Source organism: Rana temporaria, chromosome 2 (genome assembly GCF_905171775.1).
Source record: "Rana temporaria chromosome 2, aRanTem1.1, whole genome shotgun sequence".
Lineage (NCBI taxonomy): Eukaryota > Metazoa > Chordata > Amphibia > Anura > Ranidae > Rana > Rana temporaria.
The window spans coordinates 214,756,829-214,782,757 of NC_053490.1; the positions used below are offsets into that span (position 1 = coordinate 214,756,829).

A 25,929-nucleotide genomic window follows, 5' to 3' on the forward strand; every position below is an offset into this window, starting at 1 on the left:
TCTGTTCGTTTATCGTGATTCGTAACGAGTCGTAATTTCGTAAGACGTTAGTTATCGTATTCGTACTCTTTAGTATTTTCGTAACACTCTTTTTTCCGTTTCCGTTTTTTTCTGTTAGTTTATTTTTCGTTGAATCGAGATTCGTATTTTCGTTATATTTTGTATCCTGCCGCGTTCGTATTTTTAAAATGATTTTATTCGTTCCTTCGTTTTTACGTTAGTTTAATTTTCGTTGTTTTGTTATTCGTATTTACATTATATTTTCCATCATGCCGCATTCGTATTTTCGTAAAGAAATATATTTTCGTTGCTTTATGATCATTCGTATTTTCATGTCTAATTTCCTTTGATTGTAAAAACGTATTTTTGTAGATTTTATTGCATTCGTAATTCTGTTAGAATACATTTTACGTTTATTCGACACACTACTCGTCGTAATTTTGTAATTCGGATTTTACTGTGATTGACTTGACTGTCTTAGTTAGCACACACACCCTGTCTAGAATGAAGTCTGACGTAGAAGAAAACTAAAATATGTCAGATATTACAAATACAAATCTAGAAATTAGATGCACTGCAGTCTAACACAGAAAAAGACACAATGAGCCAGGAGGTAATGAGAAAGAAGCTCATTGGGGGAAGGAACAAACCTCTTCAGAGGAAAGGGACAGCGCTCAGTGGCTATTGGTCAATGTCCAGAAATATTTCAGTACTAACGAAAGCTAATTTACATTATTTTGTATTTTCGTTGTTTTCATTTCAGTTTTCCGAAGATCCGTAATTTATTTTTCGTTAGTTTTGATTTTCGTTTTTTAGTCTTTGTTCGGCATTTCGTTTTCTTTTCGGTCTTCGAATATTAGTAAGTTTGCATTTTCGTTCATTTTGTTTTTCGTAATTTTTTTTTTTTTTGGGTTCGGTATTTTCGTTGTTTCTATGTTTTCGTTTCTTTCTTCTTTCGTATCTTCGTTGTTTTCCATATTCGTTATTTTTAAAATATCGTTATTAATTGCGCTAAACCATTCGTTCATTCGTATGTTAACGAATCAACTAAAATAACGAAAAATGACGGAAAACGTATTCGTAACTTAAAAAATTGCACATGCCTATTGCTGAACAGAATTCGCCTGAATCCGGATATACGGGGTATTAGGGTTGGGGAAGGAATACACAAGGTTTCTGCTTATGCGGATGATATGCTTTTTTCAGTAACCGAGCCTCATATTTCTCTCCCTACTTTGCTGAGTGAGATTGAGAAATATGGCACTCTCTCTAATTTAAAAATAAATCAGACTAAATCAGAGGCCATGAGCATGTCACTATCCCCTCTTTCCCGGGATTCCATTCGGGCGAATTTTTGTTTTAAATGGAGTCCAATGCTTAGATACTTGGGCACAAATATTCCATCAAAAGAAAAGGACATTTTTAAAATGAATTTTTTACCAATGTATAATCTATTACGAGCCCTACTTGACAAATGGCGACTTGGTTCCCATTCTTGGTTTGGCCGCATTAGTATAATCAAAATGTCCGTTCTTCCGAAAATGTTGTATTTACTTCAGGCGCTACCAATTAAGATTCCAGTGACTTTTTTGCGTCAGATACGTAGTTTATTTATGAATTTTATCTGGGCCGGGAAACGTCCTAGGATTAAAAGAGATCTGTTGACTATGCCAAAGAATCTTGGTGGAATGGGGGTCCCAGATATATTTAAGTATTATTATGCAGTACATCTATCTAGATTAGTGGACTGGTGTAAACATGTTAGATCTAAGAGGTGGGTTGACATAGAACAACAGCTGAGTACAGTTCCTTTAGGTAGAGCACCTTGGTGCTATACAGTATTACCGGCTCCTCTTAAAAATCACCCTATAATTGGCACAACACTAAAAATTACTGCACGTATATGCCAAAACGGGAACTTTTCTACAGTGCGATCACCTTTGTTTCCCATATTGGGGAACCCAAGTTTTAGTCCGGGTAATGAAAGAGGATCTTTCCGGTTATTAATAGAGAAAGGAGTATATCAGGCCTCACATTTTATTATATCAGAAAACTGGCCATCGATTAAAACATTAATACAAATAGGAGGTCCTTTTGAAGTCAATATCTGGCAGGCGTTGCAATTAAGTAATTTTTTTAGATCATTAGGCCCGGGAAGTAATTTTCATCGTCAGTTAACAATCTTTGAGTCATACTGTAATGATTTAGAACCACTAGCCCGAGGGATCTCTAAAATGTATGGACTATTAAATAAATTTAGGGAGGATCAGGAGATACCAGGCCTTAACAAATGGGAGAAGGACCTAGATAGGACCTTCTCTGCATTACAACGTAAACAGATTATCTTTTTGACTCTAAACTCTTCAATCTGTACACGAATTCAAGAATTAAACTATAAAATCTTGATGCAGTGGTACCATACTCCAGTACGACTCAAAAAATTCTGCAATGAAAATTCTGAAAGATGTTGGAGATGTGGAGAAGAAAGCAGGACATTGATTCATATATTTTGGTTTTGTAAAAAAATAAGAGTTTATTGGTTGTCAATTATGAGAATCTTGCAAAAAAATTCTGAGTTAAAAATACCCAATGATCCCGCTTTTTTCCTACTTCACCTATCTGAGATCCCAGTTCAGACTTATCGGAACTCAGTACTGTGCCATTTGGTGAATGCAGCTAAAGCAGGTATACCCTTACGGTGGAGGGATACTACGTCACCAACAGTTTTAGAGTGGATAAATAGAGTTAGAGATATAGAAGCTATGGAAGACCTAGTTCTCTCAGCTAAGGGTAAAAATAAACTATACAAAGAAACGTGGAAGAGCTGGAATTTGTTTAAAAATTCAGATGAGGGGAAAAGATTAATGACTGAACCTGATAAATGAAGAATCGGATACGCGCAGGGAGTTATAATGTAAAAAAAAAATATGAAGGATAAACCGACTTTCCTGTTATGAATTGTGGTTTAAGGGAGGGAGAGGATGGGGCTCCCCTTCTCTCTCCCCCTCTTTTATCTTTTTTTCTTTTTTTTTTTTTCTTTTTTTTCTCCCTTTTTTTTTTTTTCCTCTCGGGGGGGGGGGGGAGCTGGGAAAGGGCAGATGCATCACTTGTCTCTCTGTGAGAGAGAGTGATGACTAAGAAAAGGGTTAGAGTGGGAAGATTTAGTGAGGAAGTTTATGGGAGGGTCCAGAGCGAATATGTATGTATTTTTTTTGTCAAGAGGATTGTATTCATGTTTGTTTTTGGCAGAGTATTTGCCCTGTGCCTTTCCATATGCTGTTTTATGTAAAGAAAAGAAAAAAACAAATAAACATATAAAGTACAAAAAATAAAACCGTACTCGCGGCTATAATGAATTGTCGGCTCCCGGCAATGAAGAGAGAATTCATTCATAAAAAAAAAAAAAAGCGTGGGGGTCCCCCCAAATTCAATTACCAGGCCCTTCAGGTCTGGTATGGATATTAAGGGGAACCCCGACATCAATAAAAAAAAAAAGACGTGGGGTTCCCCCCAAATATCCATTCCAGACCCTTCAGGTCCGGTGTGGATTTTAAGGGGAACTCCACCCCAATTTTTTTTTAAAAATGGCATAGAGTTCCCCCAACCAAAAATCCACACCAGACCCCTTATCCGAGCACGTTAACCTGGCCAGCCACAGAAAAGAGGGGGGGACAGAGTGCGGCCCCCCTCTCCTGAACGTACCAGGCAACATGCCCTCAACATGGGGAGGATGTCCAAAGGGGACCCCCAGATCCTGCCCCCCCTATGTGAATTGGTAATGAAGTACATTGTACCCCTACCATTTCACGAAGGAAGTGTAAATAGTTGTAAAAAAACACACACACACCGTAGAAAAAAGTCCTTTATTAATATTAAAAAAAAAAATCCAGCTTTGGTAATCCACTTGGTCCCGGCTCCCAGCTCCAACACTGTCTGTATTCAGCGACGGGTGATCTCCTCTCCGGTCCAGCGATGAGAAGATCGTCCGGGATCCAGAGCGCACCATTGCTGGCCGCCTCTCTCCACCAGAGACAGCCCGGCGAATGATGCTGCTGAAGCTGTGACATTTCTTATATTGGTGAGGCGGGGCCACCTGTCACGTGACTCCGTCCCCCTCTGACGCACCCTCTGCTACGTCACTGGGGAAGCCCAGGCTTCCCCCTTGCGTCAGAGGGGGCGGAGTCATGTGACGGGTGGCCCACCTCACCAATATAAGAAATGTCACAGCTTCAGCAGCGTCATTCGCCGTGCTGTCTCCGGTGGAGATGCTGCGCTCTGGATCCCAGACGATCTTCTCATCGCTGAATCGGAGAGGAGATCACCAGTCGCTGGATACAGACAACGTTGGAGCGGGGAGCCGGACCGAGAGTGGATTACCACCCCTGGATTTTTTTTTTATTAATAAAGGACTTTTTTCCACGGTGTGTGTGTTTTTTACAACTATTTACACTTCCTTCGTGAAATGGTAGGGGTACAATGTACCCCATTACAAATTCACATAGGGGGGGCCAGGATCTGGGGGTCCCCTTTGTTAAAGGGGTCTTCCAGATTCTGATAAGCTCCCCACCTGCAGACCCCCACAACCACCGGCCAGGGTTGTGGGAATGAGGCCCTTGTCCCCATAGGATGCATTAAGGTGAAAAACACGAACATTTACAACCCCTTTAAGTTGACGTTGTATGTAAGTTGGAACAGATACATTTTTTAAGTGTAACTCCAGCCCCAATTTTTTTTTATGGTTTTTGGGTAGCATAGGGAAGGGTTTACCCCCCTGTTATATATGTTTTGCTGTCAGTGCCCCTGTTCAGAAAATTTCACCTCACTTTCTGTCCCTGACCCAAAATTTTGGGTTGTTGTAGAGACAAGGACTGGTGATAAAGCTTCAGTGGAGAGACCTTTTCCCCATGATAGCACTTCCAGAAGTGCATTTCCCTTCCTAAGGGTAGATTTCCTCACACTTCCTATTGTCTCCCTCCATTTGTAAGTATGAGTTGTATGTAAGTCAGATGTATGTAACTCAGGGACTGCCTGTGCTAATAATATGATTTAAAATGCTGTTAAAGGCAGATTTTTTTTAACAAACATGTTATACTTACTTGCTCTGTGCAGTGATTTTGCACAGAGCAGCCCTAATCCTCCTCTTTTCGGATCCCCCACCAGAGCTCCTGGCCTCTCCCTCCTGCCAAGTGCCCCCAAGCAGCTTGCTATGGGTGCACCCGAGAATACTCACTGCTAAACCACTGCTCTTTGTGTGTCCATTCACACACAGAGCACAGCTTGGCCCCACCCCCCGCTCTCTTCATGGGCTTAATGGCTGTAATTGACAGTAACAGAAGCCAATGGCCCCTGCTGCTGTCTAAGCCAATGAAGAAGAAGAGACCTAGGAGAGGCCTGCTGCTCTTATGCACATTGCTGGATCAGGGTAGTTCTCAGGTATGTATTAAGGGGGGCTGCTGCATACAGAAGGCATGAAGGTATAAAAACCTTGAGTCTTTACAACCTGGGAAACAGTATAAAGGTTAAACAATTCAAGAAAGCAAGCAAAGAAATATGGACCACTTGTATGGTCTTGAACACAATTGTTTGAGGCTAAATTTAGCTAGGTGCTTTTAAATACATATGGGTCTTTTTAATAGGCTTGCCTTCTTATGAGGATTAAAAGAATGTACTAAAATACATTTTAAACCTTTTTTTAATCATCTTTCTTTCATCTCATTGCAGCTGATCTCCAGCATTTTTCAGCAACATCCTGTCAACATGTGCTTGCCCCAGGGTCAACTGCACATTATTAATCTGGACTGGCTTTCTGATAGGGAAAACAGTGGTCCATGCCTTGGCAAAGTGTACCACCAGAGCTGCTCATAGTCTTTACCAAAGTGTTACAATGCATGGGCTAGCACAAAGAGATTATTGCAAAAAATTAAATAAAGAGACAATTTTCAATCCAATAAGTTTCAAATATTTATTTGTTTGTCAAAATTGTAATAATGGCCACAATGTTATTCAAGGAGGCCTAATAACATAATAACAATAACTTTTAATAAAATATGAAGCCATACTGGCTATACCAACTCATAACAAAAAATACAGACACAATGTCCATCCAGACAATGCTAGACGACTAATCCTCCACTAAATAATACCATAACTTATAAGATCAAAGATAGGAAATGGTGGGTGGAAGTCGAGATCCAGTCTTGAGGACAGTTGTTAACCACCTAAGCCCCGGACCATATTGCTGGTCAAAGACCAGAGCACTTTTTGCGATTCGGCACTGCGTCGCTTTAACTGACAATTGCGCGGCCGTGCTACGTGGCTCCCAAACAAAATTGGCGTCCTTTTTTTCTCACAAATAGAGCTTTCTTTTGGTGGTATTTTATCACCTCTGCGGTTTTTAGTTTTTGCGCTAAAAAACAAAAATAGAGCGACAATTTTGAAAAAATATATATTTTTTACTTTTTACCATAATAAATATCCCCAAAAATATATAAAATAAATAATTTTTCCTCTGTTTAGGCCGATGCATATTCTTCTACATATTTTTTGTTAAAAAAAATCAGAATAAGCGTTTATTGATTGGTTTGCGCAAAGGTTATAGCATTTACAAAATAGGGGGTAGTTTTATGGAATTTTTATTAATATATTTTTTTTACTAGTAATGGCAGCGATCAGCCCCTAGTGGCCGCTTCGCGAGGAGACGTAGAGCTACGGGCTCTCGCGCAGGAGAGCCGACCTGCCGCTGTAGAACTGCGGCGGCTGGTTGGCAACTAGTTAAAGGCAGGTGCTCTCTTTAACTGCTCCGGTAGCACAGGCTTTTGCTGCCTGACAATTGAGCCCAATCTGCTACTTGTTGCTGTGCAAAATACCCATTCCTGTAGCATGTGGCAACATGAAATTTTAAGTAAGGGTAGAAAGAAAGCCATACAGCCCCTTTAAACTATCCCATGGGGTCCCGCATAAAGCTTACCTAGGCACCCATCAGGCACGCCTCTCTGCTTTGAACAAATAAAAGTGTATCTAACTCCAAAACTTAAAGGGGTTGTAAAGGTAAAAAAAAGAAATCCATAAATAGCTTCCTTTACCTTAGTACAGTCCTCCTTCACTTACCTCATCCTTCGATTTTGCTTTTAAATGTCCTTATTTCTTCTGAGAAATCCTCACTTCCTGTTCTTCTGTCTGTAACTACACACAGTAATGCAAGGCTTTCTCCCTGGTGTGGAGAAAGCCTCTTGAGGGGGGAGGGGGCGAGCATGAAGGTCAGAACGCTCTCTACTTTGCAGATAGAGAAAGGAGCTGTGTGTTAGTGGGCGTTCTGACTCTCCTGCTCGCCCCCTCCCCCCTCAAGAGGCTTTCTCTTGAGGGGGGAGGGGGCCTCGTATTACTGTGTGTAGTTAGACAGAAAAACAGGAAGTGAGGATTTATCATAAGAAATAAGGGCATTATTGGGGGGAGAAAGCCTCGTATTACTGTGTGTAGTTACACAGAAAAACAGGAAGTGAGGATTTATCATAAGAAATAAGGGCATTTAAAAGCAAAATCGAAGGATGAGGTAAGTGAAGGAGGACTGCACTAAGGTAAAGGAAGCTATTTAGGGATTTTTTTTTTTACCTTTACAACCCCTTTAATTTTTTTTAATTGTGTATAGAGTAGAGAAAAGTTAGAACCTCTGTTAATTTGTTTTGTCCTTGTCCTTACTGGGGGAAGTCACCCTGTCTTTTTGTCTGGTGGCTAGTCTCAATCCGAATCCAAAGTTTGAAGTTGCCACTGAATTGGGACATTTCTTCCAGTGACATTTATTCCGGTGAAGATTTTCCCTACTTTGGAAATATTTCCTCTCCGTTCTTTCTATAGGACAGGAAATTGCCTTAGATGGATATATTTCTAAGAGGCAGAATCTGGCGATGTCATGAAGGTGTTGGGCTAGCTACTTTATCATATGAATAGCTTGTGGAAAATGTGTATTTTTTTAAGGATTGTGTACAGATATATTGTAATTAACATCTACTTTACTCTGTAAGCAGAAGGAAAGGGAACAAGCAAGTCTAATGTAGGTTCCAAACACAGCTAATTGATCTCCTTGTGATAGGAAGACATTACATATTTCCAGAGAGTTTTAGGAAAAGTATAACTTTACTTAATTTTCCAGGAGAAGTGTGAGGGCCATGCTAAAGGGAAGAAGCCATTGAAAAAGTACATAGAGGAGCACCGCATAAATACAATTTTTTTTTATTAATTTTTTTGTAGTGAGAGACGTAAAGTATATGAACAGCTTTAGCAGTATTTGTAAGTGCTGTTTGTGTATGTTTGCTTATCATGTTAACCTAGCTAGACATTGTTGATGGGACAATTTGCTAGTTTAGTTCAACGTCTTCCACAAGAAATGTTTCAACATACCTTAATCAATGTGTTTAAAGCAATGCATATTCTATATCTAGTGCCATTCTGAAAAATAATAGTAAGTTAAGACATATTTTGCTTGCTGTAATACTAGCGGAAGGAAAAGCATAAGCATCTGCAAAATTACCATTGCAACCACTATTCAATCTGCTAAAACCTGCAGTAAAATAAAATCTGGTCTCATTTAGGGAGAAGAAATTCTTAATTTGCAAATGCAAATTAACTTAATATTTGGATGATTGGAGATGCACAGATATTTTTACTCTTTACTTACTGAAGCCCTGACAAGATGTTCTCTAGCCTCAGCTTTCAATAGTACTTGTGGAATTGGCTGAAAATAAAGAGCCCACATAAGCTCTTCACATAACCAGAGCTTGCCAGAAACTGTTTCCAGTGCCAGCGGAACATTTCCAGAATAAACAGTTGAAAGTTGGCATTTTTATTCACAAGGCTGTGCTTCTGTGGTGCTTACATGACGGCTTCCACTCATCCACAAGGTGCCAGGATTTGTACAAAATAGATTTGCATTAAAAATAGATTGTTAGGGTGTAGTATAGCCATATGCTTAGATATTTCAAGACAACATTTTGATTAGAACTCCTTCTTGAAAACGTGCTGCAATTTATTTGGAGAACAGGAACAAATAAAACATAAAGATGTAAAATAGCAAATTACACAAGTTCGGTGGTGTCTGGTTCTGGCAGGGTGATGTAAAACGCCCCTTACCTAAAGAAAAGAGGGAAAAAAAATCATCAATGGTCAGCCATCAAGATACCATAATCAATATCAATGAGAAATAATTAAACACAGTTGGTCTCATGTGCTCACTGCCATTGTAGTAATGTGCACAAAACAGCTCTAAGGCAGCCTTAGTAGTTGCATAAAACACTCTAGTGATATTTAGCAGATGGAAGAGATGTCCCTGAAAGTGTATCTAAACCCAAAACCAAAAAGAGTATCTAAAGCTAAAACCAAAAACATAATTTATCACAACTATGATTAGGCCTTTTCTTTTTGGGGGGATTTTTTTCCATTTATTTTAACCTGGCAATCTACTGAATAACCCACATTATGTCCCTTTGCGTCTACACAAATTTCTCCATTATATCTATGAAGAAAGCCATGGCTGTCACCCCAGGCTGGGCTAAAATATGTGTGCCCTTGTTCATGTCCATCACATGATGGATTAATTGGACTAATAACTATATAAGAAAGATAAGAATAATGGTGCTTTATTTTCAGTTCACATGAAGTAACGAGGACCAACAGTTTTTTTTTGCACTTGCCAAAAATGTTCTGAAAAAATAAATAAATAAATAAAATACAGCCTCCACCCATAGAGACTTGTAAGCTGCAGTATATTATATCTGTTTCTTGGGTTTAGTTTAGTTCTTTAACCACTTGCCGAACGTATGTACAAGATCTGACACTTCTGGGTAGGGGGCGCATCCTGACAGTGACCCGGCTGTGCTGTGATTAAACACAGCAGATGTCGATCAGCGGTTGACGGCCAATAGGATATGGCCAACACCTGGCGATCATCATGAATTTATACAGGACAAAACACCTATATAAACAAGGCAGAGCCCTGTTCTGTTATCTGGGAAGTAATAGATTTTCTTTACTTGCAAAGCAGGTAATAAAATTAATTACTCCCCCTAGTAAAAACACCTCCCATGGTACAGTGCATATTTTTAACACTGATCACTGGTTCCGAAAAAGAGTCAGTTAGTGTCCAAATGTTCACCGCAATATCGCAGTCTCTCTATAAGTCGCCGATCGCCACCATTACCATTACTAGTAAATAAATGAATAAATATATATACAATGTATACCATAGTTTGTAGATGCTATAACTTTTATTTACTAAAAAAGTAGTAGAATACAGGGAGTGCAGAATTATTAGGCAAATGAGTATTTTGACCACATCATCCTCTTTATGCATGTTGTCTTACTCCAAGCTGTATAGGCTCCAAAGCCTACTACCAATTAAGCATATTAGGTGATGTGCATCTCTGTAATGAGAAGGGGTGTGGTCTAATGACATCAACACCCTATATCAGGTGTGCATAATTATTAGGCAACTTCCTTTCCTTTGGCAAAATGGGTCAAAAGAAGGACTTGACAGGCTCAGAAAAGTCAAAAATAGTGAGATATCTTGCAGAGGGATGCAGCACTCTTAAAATTGCAAAGCTTCTGAAGCGTGATCATCGAACAATCAAGCGTTTCATTCAAAATAGTCAACAGGGTCGCAAGAAGCGTGTGGAAAAACCAAGGCGCAAAATAACTGCCCATGAACTGAGAAAAGTCAAGCGTGCAGCTGCCAAGATGCCACTTGCCACCAGTTTGGCCATATTTCAGAGCTGCAACATCACTGGAGTGCCCAAAAGCACAAGGTGTGCAATACTCAGAGACATGGCCAAGGTAAGAAAGGCTGAAAGACGACCACCACTGAACAAGACACACAAGCTGAAACGTCAAGACTGGGCCAAGAAATATCTCAAGACTGATTTTTCTAAGGTTTTATGGACTGATGAAATGAGAGTGAGTCTTGATGGGCCAGATGGATGGGCCCGTGGCTGGATTGGTAAAGGGCAGAGAGCTCCAGTCCGACTCAGACGCCAGCAAGGTGGAGGTGGAGTACTGGTTTGGGCTGGTATCATCAAAGATGAGCTTGTGGGGCCTTTTCGGGTTGAGGATGGAGTCAAGCTCAACTCCCAGTCCTACTGCCAGTTTCTGGAAGACACCTTCTTCAAGCAGTGGTACAGGAAGAAGTCTGCATCCTTCAAGAAAAACATGATTTTCATGCAGGACAATGCTCCATCACACGCGTCCAAGTACTCCACAGCGTGGCTGGCAAGAAAGGGTATAAAAGAAGAAAAACTAATGACATGGCCTCCTTGTTCACCTGATCTGAACCCCATTGAGAACCTGTGGTCCATCATCAAATGTGAGATTTACAAGGAGGGAAAACCGTACACCTCTCTGAACAGTGTCTGGGAGGCTGTGGTTGCTGCTGCACGCAATGTTGATGGTGAACAGATCAAAACACTGACAGAATCCATGGATGGCAGGCTTTTGAGTGTCCATGCAAAGAAAGGTGGCTATATTGGTACTGATTTGTTTTTGTTTTGTTTTTGAATGTCAGAAATGTATATTTGTGAATGTTAAGATGTTATATTGGTTTCACTGGTAAAAATAAATAATTGAAATGGGTATATATATTTTTTTTGTTAAGTTGCCTAATAATTATGCACAGTAATAGTCACCTGCACACACAGATATCCCCCTAAAATAGCTAAAACTAAAAACAAACTAAAAACTACTTCCAAAAATATTCAGCTTTGATATTAATGAGTTTTTTGGGTTCATTGAGAACATGGTTGTTGTTCAATAATAAAATTAATCCTCAAAAATACAACTTGCCTAATAATTCTGCACTCCCTGTACATTTTTTTTTAATTGTCTGTTTTTCTTTGTTTATATTGCACAAAATAAAAAAACACAGCGGAGATCAAATACCACCAAAAGGAAGCTCTATTTATAGGGAAAAAGGGACATATATTTAATTGGGTTACAGCGTCGTATGACTGTTAAATTGTCAGTTAAAGTAACGCAGTGCCGTATCGCAAAAAATGGCCTGGTCATGAAGGGGGTACATCTTCTGGAGGTCAAGTGGTTAAAAGATTTTGTTTTCTTGTACCTACTCTGTAAAACAAAAATGTTCATTATACTTTGTAGTAATACTTTGAAAAAGATGTCCCTTAATGTTGTAGCTGCAGTATTTACCTTTGATATCTGCCTTATCTTCCTTGTTTTAAAGGTTTGACATATTCCATTGTGCAGCAAACATCTCTATTATCACAAATTAGACGATGCCATTATTTATGGATGTAAAAAATGTCAACATCAAGAAGCAACATCAGTAAGTAAGATTTTGTTTCCAGTTTAGACCCATGAACAGCACATGTAGTGACAGAACAGGTCTATTAGCCATGTGGCTCAATTTTTCATTCTGTCATTCATCTTGTATTCCTGACTGCCCATAAATCAAGCCTTTTGGTAGGTCAAGTGTTTCCAGTTTCTGACCACCACCTTCCATAGTTTTCAGAAAGAAAATTGAGCTGCACAGAATCAGGTGACAAAAGGTTGAAGTTCCATTCAAACTATTTTGACAGCAAGTGATTATCTTAAACAGATATTACAAGTATATTGTGTATTCTTTCTAACCAAGGCTTTCTGGACAACAGTAGGAATTCACTTAATGGTTTTATTTGCATTTGGTTGTTTTTTAAGAAAAGTACATTTACTGAAAATGTTGTCCCTCCATTCTTGTATATCACCAGGCTTTTATCTGCATACCCTCAGCTGATGTTCTTGTCACCAATGCTCAAAGCGATTTTCGGTACCGGTATGTAACCAGTGAGGAAACAGTCCACTGCCAATCACATTCTTGCCTTAAAAAAAGACTAAAGAGGAACAGAGGCTTTTGACATAGTAGGGTGAAACTATTTTAAACAACTTTATTTACAAACAGCCCTTTGGAACCAAAGGTCGTCTCCGCTAAAAAACTATTGAGAATTAAAATATGGGAAATCGTGCTTATTTTCATCCTAACTTTTTCGATACTTTAATTATGATGTATATTTATGTTTTAATTAATAAACTCGATTTAATTATGGATGTGACGGTATCGGTATGATATCCCCGTCAACGTTCCCTTCTTCCCATAACGAAAATCACCCCAATATTCCACGAGGAGGGATATCCCTGGAGTCGCCCAGAAAGCCACACATGAGACAAGCTTACTGCTTGAACAAGACAGACTTTAATGGTTTTTCTTCTCAGCTTTTTATACAGTCCAAGACATTGAAGCAACAATGAAATCTCCACCCAACCCAATCACACAGTAAGGCTAATTACTAAAACATTCCAGACAGGTCGGCACCGACCGACAATTATCATGTCTAATCACTGCACATTCCTTACACAACAAACCACCTTCACACACTTGAGTTTCCTAAGCAGACGTTTCGTCTGCTTCCAGTTTGACACCTATTAACACCTCTGAGAATCACTAGGTTGTAGACAGGGTTATCACACAATTAAAGGCCTTTCAAAAGCTAGCCTTATTTAACATATGAACAGTCCTTACAGAGAGAGATGAATCACACATAAAACACCTGTTACCTGTAACCAACAGCATTAAGTTAGCAGGGAGAGCATTAGACTGAAGCATATAGGCAATTGCATCACAATGGATAGATTCAGTTTTTAATGCAATATTGGTCCCTACTGGGGAGATTCACCCCTCTCTATTCCTGAAGTTAAGAGGAAAACAAACATTTTAGAATTGTCACCTGAGCAGCAGGTAAGGATACAATATCCAATGGAGACATCAGTCTCTGTAAAAACTGCCTAAGACAGGAATTTTAATGACTTTGGGGAGATCATCTCTTATTTCATGTGGCATCATCTGAACAGGAAGTGAAGGAAAATCACTCCAGTGGGACACAGGCAGCAAAACACGGTCTAATAAATGGTTTAACCTTTCCATACTCTATCCAAAACTGAAAAAAGTTTTTGCCAATACATACTAAGCCCTATGTTTGCCATGTTTCATTGAACCTGCACAGATTTCCAGCCTTAACTTAAACACCAACGACTGAGTTAGGCAAGTAAAAAATAATAAAATATCACTATTAATATCTAGTAATCCCCTTCTAAAACAGTATTTAGAGCCCCCTTTCAGGTTTTCCAAGAACCCCTTAGCTCTGTAGTAAAGTTCCTTTTTGTTTACAAAGCTCAATGGCAAAAACTGAAATTTTGGGTACAAATGAGTCAGACACAACAGTGTCAACAGGCAACTCAATACAAGGTCTCAGTGATAGGCAATCTGTCTTAAATGATTAGATCATGCAAGTCAAGTGCTTTCCAAGAGTACCATGATATGCCAATGCTCCTGAATAATTAATAGCAAACAGCCCAAAATAAATAAACCAGGACACTATATTATTAGATGCACAATACATTTTAGCAAATCTCAAAAAGATGTTTAGCTTGCCCCCAGCTAAGACAGCAAAATTATGCAAGGTAACAAATTGAAAGTTTACCGCATATGGGAAAATGATGATCCAAAATGAGTTTTAGGAGGGTAAAACATACAAATAAAGATTTGATGGGTTGCAACTTCTTCACAGGGTTTAAAAATATATGCATAAGCAGCATTCAGAAGTTGTAAATAACTAGATATATTTGAACATTGTTTCTATATACAATTTTTCTCTCCAACCACACAGCATGGCCCCTCTATAATCACGTATTTATGAATTTCAACATCCCCAGAATTATACCTAATATTGCAGATGAATTCAGAAAATGTGATGCGCTAGCATTATGGCTGATTGCACTCTGCATTTGTCTATTTACGCAATGCTAAATATATATTACAGATGTTGATTTAAAAATACTGAAGTTTTTTCATTGTGTACATCAATTTGATCCATCAGAAACAATCCTGGTTTATTGCAATATATTGTAATTATAACACAGTAAAATTCATACATTGAAACAGGCATCATAGTGTGGTAGGTCACTTTTCCCTGCTGAGAAATATGTTAAAATACAAATGCAAATCATATATTTTCACCTCTCCAGGACAAAAAAAAACAGATTAATGAATGCAAGAAGTAATTACTTTCTTGCAGAGTTGAAGAAATACTATAATATGAATCCCAGTATGCTTGCACTGTTGTAATAAAGAAGCATTCCTTGTTTTGGTTGCTTACCCAGTCCAGTGTGTCATATGTGATGGAATATAGAGAAGGAGACTTTTCTGTTGCCATATTCACAAGTGCTATTAAATAGGCCAGTCATTCAAATATCATGAGGAAAGATAGATAGATAGATAGATAGATAGATAGATAGATAGATAGATAGATAGATAGATAGATAGATAGATAGATAGATAGATAGATAGATAGATAGATAGATAGATAGATAGATAGATAGACATTGTACATTGTCCTGAAAAAGTGTTCTTATCCTTCGACATTTTCCACATTTTGTCATGTCACAACCAAAAACATAAATGTATTTTATTGGGATTGTATGTAATAGACCAACACAAAGTAGCACATAATTGTGAAGTAAAAGGATAATTATAAATTGTTTTCATTTTTTTTTTACTAATTCATATGCAAAAAGTGTGGCGTGTATTTGTATTCAACCTCCTTGAGTCAATACTTTGTAGAACCACCTTTATCTGCAATTACAGCTGCAAGTCTTTTTGGGGATGTCTCTACCAGCTTTGCACATCTGGAGAGTGACATTTGTTGCCCATTCTACTTTGCAAAATAACTCAAGCTCTGTCAGATTGGATGGAGAGCACCTGTGAACAGCAATTTTCACATTTTGCCACAGAGTCTCAATTGAATTTAGGTCTGGACTTTGACTGGGCCATTCTAACACATAAATATGCTTTGATCTAAACCATTCCATTGTAGCTCTGGCTGTATGTTTAGGGTTGTTGTCCTGCTGAAAGGTGAACCTTCGCCCCAGTCTTAAGCCTTTTGCAGACTCTAAAGCCTCATACACATGGTCGGACTTCAAAAAAACTTTTCCGTGGATTTTTGTTTGAAGGGCATTGGCCGTGAACTTGGTATGCATACACATGACAGGAATTTTTCAGCTAACTTTCGCCAAATCATGTGTTTTTTCTGCTCTTTTCTGCTCTTTACCGCCACCCTTTGGTCAACTTCTGCTATTGTTGGTTAACTTTAACATTGGTTCTGAGAATGTGTGTTTGTACTTTGGACTAAAATCCGATGGACTTCTGTACACACGATAGGATTTTGCACCGTAGGACTTTTGTTGCCAAAAAGTGTGTCCGCTTGCAGAGCATTTGTCCGATGAAAACCGTAAAAGTTTGTCCGATGGAGCATACACACGGTCAGATTTTTTTGAAAACCTGCTAATTTTGAAGTTTCTTGTCAAAAAATCAGACCGTGTGTATGGGCCTTAACAGTTTTTTTCTAAGATTGCCCTGTAATTGGCTCCATCCATCTTTCCATCAACTCTGACCAGCTTCCCTGTCCCTCCTAAAGAAAAGCATCTCCACAACACGATGCTGCCACCACCATGTTTCATGTTTCTTGTTCAGGGTGATGTGTGGTGTTAGTTTTCTGCCACACGTAGTGTTTTGCTGTGAGTCCATAAGGGTTACATGTTGGTCTTATCTGATTACATGTTTGCTGTGTCCCCTACATGGCTTCTCACAAACTGCAAACAGGACTTCTTATGTCTTTCTTTCAACAATGACTTTTAAAGCACCTGGAAAGCTCATAAGTACTTTCTTTTAAAATCAATGGATACTTTCACGAAGGGGCCGTGCGCTGGCGGGGAGGTGAAAAACTTCTGCAAGCAGCATCTTTGGAGTGCTAAAAAAAGCACCTCAAAAGCGCCCTTCTCCGTTGAAATGAATAGGAATTTCCTCAAAAGCTCCTCAAAAGCGCTTCAAAATGGTTCCGTTTTTGAGTCACGTGACCTTCAAAAAAGTGCACCGATAACATCTCAAAAGCAGTTCAAAAGAGTCTGAAAAGCGCCTGAAAGTGCAGCAAAAGTACTCTGTGTTTTATAGACAGTTTTCAAGTGTCTCAGTGTGAAAGGGCTGCAACATATTAGATTTGTCTGGAAGTGTCAGTATGCTTCATATCTTCCTACTATAAACACATTTATCCCTCTCAAGAAAACAAAGAACTTAAAAATAGATATATCATTATCCTCGATAATTAAAGTGCCTTGTAAGTTTTTGGAATAGAACATTTTAACAATGCGTAGTGTTAGTGGTATAGAAAAAAGGAAATGAAAAATAAGCAGCACTACTACAGGAACTTCCCTAAAACATGCCAATAAAAATGCCAGTCAAAATAGAATATTACTTATGACTAGAATGTCCTAATGGCGGTCTATGAATATCTGATATGCCAGTTATAATGACAGGGCAGTGATTCATGACATTTATTATATTCAGCAAGCTTGGAATGCCAATGCAATGTGCAGCACAATATAATATACACATGAGACACCCTAATGACTCAAAAATACCTGAACAGTGAACAGCAGCAGTGAGTCAAAAGATATATATATCTGTGACACTAGCGGCATGCAAAAAACAGCAAAAGTACCATTAGATAGTGTCATTAAACTCAGACTACAAAATACTCAATTTACATGCCATATAACAGAGTGTTCATACTCACAAAATCACTAAAGCATTTGTTTTGTATAGAGTGAAATATATCGGGTTGATCCTGCCTTCAGCTGTTCCTCCCATCTTTTCTGTGTCACCGTTGCAGGTTAAGATTGTGTAGACCAGCTGGTGCCCTCTACAGAACATGCTCAATTTCAGTTCCCTTCGAAGATATTAATTTCCTCCTTTTCCTTATCTGTGCAACCCGCATAACTATAGAGTCACACACGTGGGCGTATACACAGTGGTAAATGACACCCCCTTTCTCCCTCCTCCTCCATGTCCTCCTATTGCTTAACACTATTTGGGTGAGAAATGGTATGCTCATTGATTACATTCACTAAGAAACTCACAAAAATGCTTTGTTTTAATATACATCAGTATTAACTATATCTAATGTAATTGCTAATACATGTAAAGTAAAAGGTGCCTTGTATGCAAATGTCTTCTGAACAAAGTGAAAACTAATGTCAGCCATCTTTGACTCCGCCAACACCATATTAATACACAAACAATATGCTTCTGATCTGAAAATCAATAAAGATTTATTGGGAGCTGTACAACAGATTTTTTCTATTTATAATTTTATATGAATTACTCTTCTGAAACTTTTTTTCTTTTTGTCATGTTACTAGTACATTACCAATAAGAGCTGGCCAGACACAGACTCAGGCCTCGTACACACGGCCGAGGAACTCGACGTGCCAAACACATCGAGTTCCTCGGCCAGTTCAGCCCTGAAGCCGCCGAGGAGCTCGGCGGGACGAGAGCTCCCATAGAACAACGAGGAAATAGAGAACATGTTCTCTATTTCCTCGTCGAGCTCCTCGTCGGCTTCCTCGGCCGAAAGTGTACACACGACCAGTTTCCTCGGCAGAATTCAGCCAGAAACTCGGTCGGAAGCTGAATTCTGACGAGGAAACTGGTCGTGTGTACGGGGCCTCACACTGTAGAGAGCATACATCAGCAGAGTAATAGAAGCCGCTCCCAAAGATCTTTTTCAACAGATGCCAAATAATAGGGAAAGATTATGGAACCACACAACAGCACTGCAGGAAAAAGGTACTTAGAGGATTAAGCCAAGGTTCACATTGCAGCGTTTGGCATGTGATTTGACATGTCAAATCATGTGCCAAATTGGCGGCTATTGATGGCAATGGCACCATCAGAATCTGTGCGATGCCGCATTTGCAGCGCCAAACCGATTCCCAAAGGTAGTTTCTGTACTATTTTTGGTGACTTTGGGATGCGATTTGTATAGACATCTATGCAGGAACCCGCACAGATGTCTCTGAAATTGTCCCCAAAGTCAGACTGTAATGAGGTAATGAAATCCCGATGATTTCAATCCCACTGTCAGAGGAAACCTAGGCTAAAAAAAAAAAAAACTGCCATGATATATATTATTTATGTGAATGATTTATGACAATTAACACTTCTCTGTTTAGTATCACTTTAACACAAATATTGATAACATAGTACTTAAAGTGGGGTTCCAACCACAATTAGCATTTTTTAAATGTATGTCCTTTCATCATGCGTTTTTATAATATAAATCCGGTCACTTACTATTTTACAATCCGCCGCCGCTTTGCATAGTTATTCAAAAAAGATAGTTTATAAAACTATGTCCACACCGTTGTCATTTTTCTTGTGGGCATTGTGAAGCCCACAAGCACTTACTTCCTGGAAGTCTTGGATGGGGAGTGATAATTGGGTAGCGCACTGCATCCTGGGAAATGATGACACACATTTCCCAGGAGCATTAGAGGGAGATGATGTCAGGATCCTAGGTGATTCCAAAGGCAGATTTTGTGGGACTGCATAGCAACAGGCATTTCCAGATGAGTAAAACATTTTTTTTTTTTCTTTTATAGGTATAATGAGCACAATAATGAAAAAAAAATTGGGATGGAAACTCCACTTTAAAGAATGTTGAGTAAATTCCATTGGTCACAAAAGACCCTTACATGCTAAACTGGATGTTGTTTAGTTTGCTAAAACATTGTGTGTCATAAATATTCAAAAATGTTTAAAACTGAAATATATGTTTTTATGTTTATGTTTATTTCATCTGTATTGCATCTCAGTGCTGTTGATCTCCTACAGCCTATTTTCAACTACTCTCTGTCTACAGACATGCACTCAGGGTGGGATTCCTGATGATGATGACAGTGGACAATATGCATGTCGAAATGGCCACTTGTTGTTTCCATCAGAACCTGTATGACAGATTGACAACGCAGTAGCACAGCTGGAAAAAAAGGGTCAGAGAGTTGTGTCTCTAATAAGAAGTAGTACCTTAACAAAGGTCTTCATGGCAGGATCAGCAGGTAATATGTTATTGAAAGTTGCAGATTTTTTAATATTGGAAAAGACTTTTGAAGGTACGTTAAGAGAAAAGTATGGGATTTTTTTTGGAATCATACTTACCTAGGGGGATGCAGCATTAGTCAGAAGCTTCATATTTCCCCCACTGGCACTAACACTGAGAACCAAGCGATCAAACACTGCTGATCACTTGGTGCTCCCTGAGCATTCACCAGCTCTCTGCACCCCCCGCCCCCGTGCCTGAGAGGCTGAGCCAGGTTCCAGTCCAAACATTTGGGCAGATAACGACTTTTCCCGAACCTGGACCGGCTTTGTGATGTCAGCCGACAGTTGGCTCCAGCTCGTTGTATGATGAAAATGGGTCACAAGATTTTTGTGATTTGGTTTTTCATATTTTTAACTATGTTTTAATGCGTCAGGATCTTTTTCTAGGTATGCTGCATGATTAGTAAACTAATGTTTCCCACTGGTGTCCACAATGAGATAAAGTAGATTATGTCCACAAGCATGCCTAGGAAGTTTTCGTGGGCCCTAGTTGTTCTACAGTATATATCAAAAAAGGTAAACACTTTTAAAAAATGGAAACAATAAAAAATGTATGAATTGCAAAACATTTTTCCAAGTAAATGACATGTCTTTAAACATACCAGTGTTAGAATTATGATCATCTCAAAGCTTATAAGGATTTCTGTAAAGGATCCATTTACAGCCCTTCAGATATTCTTGATGGGCATGTTACATTTGGGATAATCAACCATCAAAATGCATCTGATTTACATCCTCTTCTAACTCTTGAACAATAAGGGAAAAACCAGAACAGGGGTAGACTGGGATGGGTGGGTCGGGTCCTCTTTAATATTTGTGGAAGGCAGCCAGTAGATATTTTCTGTCTCCATTTCAGACCTCTTTCAGAGCTGCACCCGCAGCCGCAAGTGCTAACATCAGCCAACAGTGATCCACTTTCCTCAGAGCTCTTTACAGAAGGAAGACTGTCATTACTGACTTCCTTTGTGGTATGCTGAGTTACCTGAATAAAGAAACATTTATAAACCTTTCAGTTTATAAGGTGCTGTTAACCATGATCTTATATTAGTCAATATAACAATTCCTTCAATGTCAGTAGGTTACATGGTAAAATCGTAATTATTAGTAATTTTGAATGTTTCAGTTATTCAAAATTTAAATTGAAAGGATTTTCAATATTCTCCATAACTAGTTTTGCAAAAGTGTTATACAGTGAACCCAAATAAACAGTTATTTGCTCTTATTTGAGAACTTTTTTAATATACATTTACTCATATATAGGATGACGTGTAGGATTTTTTTGAAGTTATTTGATTACAATTTATAACCTTAGTGCAGTCAAAATGACACAGAAAAATCGGCACAAGGGATATAACTTACAGTCAATAAGAATATGTCACATGTGTTGATTCCTCTTCTGTTAGTGGAATCCTCCTCCATTCTGACCCTTTATCTATACTGCCATTATCTTCTGGTGTGGGTGGGAAGGGTAAGGGGCTTTCCCAAACCTTTATCTGACAGACTATGCCCGCCCTTTCCGACCAGCTTCTCCATTCAAAGAAGCTGTACTACAGCTTCTATGAATGGAGGGTGCGGAGCTATCAATCATCCACCCATCCTTCAAAGACCCCATTTCTTTCATATAAGCTGCAGTATGGCTTATATGAATGGTGTGACTAGGCAGAAATGGTCGGCATAATCAGACTGCCTTGATGAGTGACTGTGACAGCCTGTTAGTTGTATTAACCTCTGCTGCACTGGAAGATTACATTGGGGGAAAGATGAAGGCATGAACAGAGTAGGATTTGTTTCACTAATATAAGAGAAATCAGCAAAAGGGACACATCCTACTAACTGTAATTTACATCCCTTGTGTTGATTTTTCTATTTGTGATTATGGCTGCACTTAAGCTTTAAATTAGCCTACTGTTGGCACATTAAGAAACGCTTCTCTGTTGAACTAAGTGTCACTTCTCCAAGTGCATCAGGACTTTAATTGTAAAGCCAAAACTTTTTTGAATTTTAAGTGTAGAAGTGTTAAACCTCCTGTCATATTTATATTGTCTGTGCCCTTGCTAGGGAGATACATCCTCTTTATTTGTCCTAGCAGTCACTGCCACTGGTACTGAAAGTGAGGAAAATCAAAATTTCTCACCATAAGTTTAGAAAATGTTTCATTATAAGGGTTTGAATCAAATTTTGTACCTACATTTATTGCTATGCTCTGCTACTCTAACTCAGGATCAAATACCCTGGTGTTGAATTAATCACTTATGTAGGTCTGTTTTCCTTTGGGATCACTCATTCCACTCTAGATTTTTGGATTAATTATTAATAGATTGCTCATGGTTGTTTACATAGCTGGATCTTTGCTGGTAATGGAATACTCTACATGAGACTGGACCTATACCATGGTGATAAAAATATGTCTATATTTTATTGTTTAGATATATCCATGTTAGGAGGACTGGCATATGTTAGGATTATTTAATTGTTACACAATATTGTAGTACCACAAGGTATACTGTAAAGTACCACAAGCTTGGTATTTATTTACTGATCACTGCATAGACTAAAGTGTCCGTATGCTGTATACATGATGTTGGTATGTGTTTTTGGGATGCACTAACTTTAATGGATAAGTGCACTTTAAAACAAAACAGCGCCGTCTACAAACCAATTTTTTTATTTTTTACATTTTTTTTTATTATTATTATTTGAACATAATTGCAGAGGCCAACTTTGTGACCATATAGTTAGCTTGCTTGTCTTGCAGGGCCATGATCTTGAGTTTAATTCCTTCTTGGAAGTCACTAGGGGCATATTTAAAAAGCTCAGAATGATTGATTTGCCAGTGGCTTTTAGGAAAGTAGTTTCATCACATTTGTAACTCACATGCTCTGTCTGGATTCATCTACCGGTACATATTTGCTGGATTAGGCATTTTTCCATTCTTCAGTGAAAAATCCAGGCTATAACATTACACCATACCACAATTGTTTTTGTTATTTTCTACCAAACTACGACACATTAAAATGATCTTTTTATCAGATATATCACCTTAAAGACAAGCTAAACGTAAAGTGGTTGCAAAGGCTAAAGTTTTTTCTACCTTAATACATTCTCTGCATTGTTGCTTCTGTATTATGGTTAAAACCTTTTCATGTTTTTCTCCCCCCAGCCCCTCCAAATACTTACCTGAGTCCAGTCTCAATCAAGCTGCTGTCTCTCTCTAGCCTCATTGGCTCAGAGACAGCAGTGGGAGTCATTGGCTCCTGCTGATGTAAATCACATTGTGAGGAGATAGAGGAGACGAGGGGGTCATGTGTCACACAGGCAGCATGGCTTAGGATCCAACCCGCAAGTGTGCCACCATAGGAAGTGTCTTCCTATGGTGGCATACCGGGAAGAGGAGAAGCCAGGAGTACTGATGGATGACCCGAGAAGAGGAGGACCAGGGCTGCTCTGTACAAAACTAGTTGTTACTATTTTTTTTTTATTTAGCCTTTACAATCACTTTAATACTACTTAAAGCGGAGTTCCTACTAAAATAGAAATATTAAAAGTCAGCAGCTACAAATACTGCAGTTGCTGACTTCTAATAATCAGACACTCACCTGTCCCAGGGTCCAGCAAAAGCGGTGAAACGAAGCCTCGCTTGTCTCCCCCTCCTCTCCATGGTGCCGGAATCACTACTGTGGGCGCCCAGCTGTGACTTCACAGCCAGGCACTCACTGTGCATTAGCGAGCCACGCTGTGCACCGTGATTGGCTAAGCAATCATCTGGGACCTGTGACATGTCCCAGATGATTGCCGAGAGGGAGGGGGAGATGTGACCTCCCTTCTGGCGCCCAGGTAGGAAGTGGGAGCTGAAACCCTCTAAAAAGAGGGTTTCTGCCCCTCCCCCCCAAAAAATATGGCATGGCAGGGGGTCACCTTCCCTTAAAGCAGAAGTTCCATATTTGGGTGGAACTCCGCTTTAATAATCTAAGTCCTTATTTGCTTTACATCTGCTACGTTTTAAAATAATATGTTAGATATACTGGTACTGTATTTGTCTTTGCATCTGCACTAAATAAAAAATCAGTTAACTGGGTAAATGAGATTGAATGCAGTTCATGTGTGCAAATGTGCCAGTAGTTAACCATTTTTAAAATCATGCCCCTAGTTGAGTAAAGTTACAGAGTTAACAAGGAAAAACAAATCGATATCCAGAACTCTTTTCTAAAGAAATGGTCAAATCTTCTTTATTTTATATGCAACAATATCCCTTTGTCCATTGTTAAGTTTTTCTATTTTTCTTTACTAATTTTACATGTATTTAAACATTTTTTAAAGTCTAATGCCACGTACACACGATCATTTTTCAGCATGAAAGAAAACATAGTTTTTCAGCATGTCCAAAAAACAACGTTTTTCCAACTTCATCATTAAAAACTACGTTGCCCACACACCATCGTTTAAAAAAAATGATGAACAAAGCGCGGTGACGTACAACATGTACAACAGCTCTCTAAAGGGAAAGTTCTATTCGCCTTTGGGTTGCTTTAGCTGATTCCTTGTTAGTAAAAGACGATTCGCGCTTTTTTGTCTGTTACAGCGTGATGAATGTGCTTACTCCATTATGAACGGTAGTTTTACCAGAACAAGCGCTCCCATCTCATAACTTGCTTCTGAGCATGCACGGGTTTAAAACGTCGTTTTAGCCCACACACGATCATTTTTTACAACCCAAAAATACAACATTTTTTAAACCGACGTTAAAAAATGCAGCATGTTCGAAAAAAAAAAATTGGCGTTTTTCAGAAACTAAAAAACGATGTGCAGCCCACACACGATCATTTTAAATTACGTTTTTTAAAAACAAGGAATGTTACTTACATTTATTGTGATGTGTGCCAACTATGCCAGCCCTTTTTGCCCATCTACTCTCTTTTAGGGTTGAGCTTGATGTTTGAGTCGAACATCGGGTGTTCGCCTGTTCGCCGAATAGTGAACAATTTGGGGTGTTCGCGGCAAATTCGAAAGCCATGGAACACCCTTTAAAAGTCTATGGGAGAAATCAAAAGTGCTAATTTTAAAGGCTTATATGCACAGTATTATCATAAAAAGTGTTTGGGAACCTGCCCCAGATGACATGTATCAATGCAAAAAACGTTTTAAAAATTTAAGTTTTTTTCGGGAGCAGTGATTTTAATAATGTGAAACAATAAAACTGAAATATTCCTTTAAATTTCGTACCTGGTGGTATCTGTAGTATGCCTGTAAATTGGCACATTTTTCCTGTGTTTAGAACAGTCCCTGCACAAAATGACATTTCTAAAGGAAAATTAGTAATTTAAAACTACTCGCGGCTATAATGAATTGTCGGGTCCCGGCAAAACAGATAAAAGTCATTGAAAAAAAGGCATGGTTCCCCCCCAGTCCATTACCAGGCTCTTCAGGTCTGGTATGAATATTAAGGGGAACCCTGAACCAATTTTTTTTTAAAATGGCATAGGGGTCCCTCTCAAAATCCATACTAGACCCTTATCTGAGCACGCAACCTGTCAGGCCGCAGGAAAAGAGGGGGGACGAGAGAGCGCCCCCCCTCCTTAACCGTACCAGGCCACATGCCCTCGACATGGGGAGGATGCTTTGGGGTCTGGACCAGATCCTGGCCCTCTATGTGAATAAGAATTTTATAACATTAAAAAAAAAACAGTAGACAGCTTGGGACAAGTCCTTTATTAAAAGAGAAAAAAATGTTTTCCCATTGCGTTGGAGGGGGGTGGGCGGGTGTCACTCGTACATGTCACTGGGTAACCCCACAGCGCTTCCCTTTTTTTTTTTCAATGACTTTTATCTGTATTGCCGGAAACCGACAATTCATTATAGCCGCAACTTTTTTTCCTTCAGGCCCCGTACACAAGTCCGAGGAACTCGAC

General features: G+C 39.0%; 1 long non-coding RNA gene across 1 annotated transcript in view; it reads right to left on the reverse strand.

Annotated features, from left to right (window-relative positions):
* Positions 1-7,591: 7,591 nt before the first annotated feature.
* The window catches only part of LOC120926469, a 72,364-nt gene continuing 54,026 nt past the window's right edge, over positions 7,592-25,929 (reverse strand). The window contains exons 2-3 of the long non-coding RNA XR_005746950.1: positions 20,626-21,005; positions 7,592-9,123 (exon numbers count right to left, since the gene is read on the reverse strand). This is a non-coding gene — a long non-coding RNA (uncharacterized LOC120926469). The remainder of the gene's footprint in view (positions 9,124-20,625; positions 21,006-25,929) is intronic.